The sequence below is a fragment of the Cynoglossus semilaevis genome, chromosome 8 (assembly GCF_000523025.1).
Source record: "Cynoglossus semilaevis isolate Cse_v1.0 chromosome 8, Cse_v1.0, whole genome shotgun sequence".
NCBI lineage: Eukaryota > Metazoa > Chordata > Actinopteri > Pleuronectiformes > Cynoglossidae > Cynoglossus > Cynoglossus semilaevis.
The window spans coordinates 12445195-12445995 of NC_024314.1; positions in this window are offsets into that span (position 1 = coordinate 12445195).

Sequence of the window (801 nt, forward strand, 5' to 3'; positions counted from 1 at the left end):
TGTCTTTTGTCTGTACTTCAGTGGGTTCCAATACTATCTTATTAGTTTATCTAGTTAAAAAATACATTAAGTAAAAAAAACACCAGGAATTACATGACCCATAAAACATATACATAATATAAAAATAAATAAAATGTAACTTTTGTACAGTTTTAATTTTAACTGAATTAACTCCAACAAGAAGTCATAATTGTATCTTACATTTCAGGCTATGGCCAATGATTTCAATAAAATGTACAAGAATAAATCAAAACTTTCAATGATAATTAAGCACATTTGATTTCTGCCGCCATCTAGTGGCATCAACATAAATTACAGTTCAAAAGTTGTAACGACTAAAACAGAAAGATGTGAGGACATCAATCTCACCTGCACTATAGCTGGACTGGACAGCCCAGGCCGTATCTGTCACACAGTCGTAATTTGCCGTGGACTGGACTAATACTTCAGTTCTTCGACCTGTTGAATAGATACACATTATTAACACGGCAAACTCTTAACGCAAACATTAACTGCTTTTCTCTATTTATTTATATTTCTTTGTTTTACTTCACAGAGACAACGCATGACGTTCAAGTCAATGTTAAACTGACCATCAGTCTGAAGAGGAGTTTGTCCAGACAAGATCAGAAATGTCCAATATCCCCTGCCTCTTATCCAATCACTCTCAAAGTAAACAGAATAAAAAAATAAAGGCTAATCTTGTTGTCATGTCATAATTTATTGCATTTGGAGGCATTTTAGGGATTTGCATCTTTTCACAAAAGTAAGGCATTTGTGTCAACTTACCACATGTCAAAA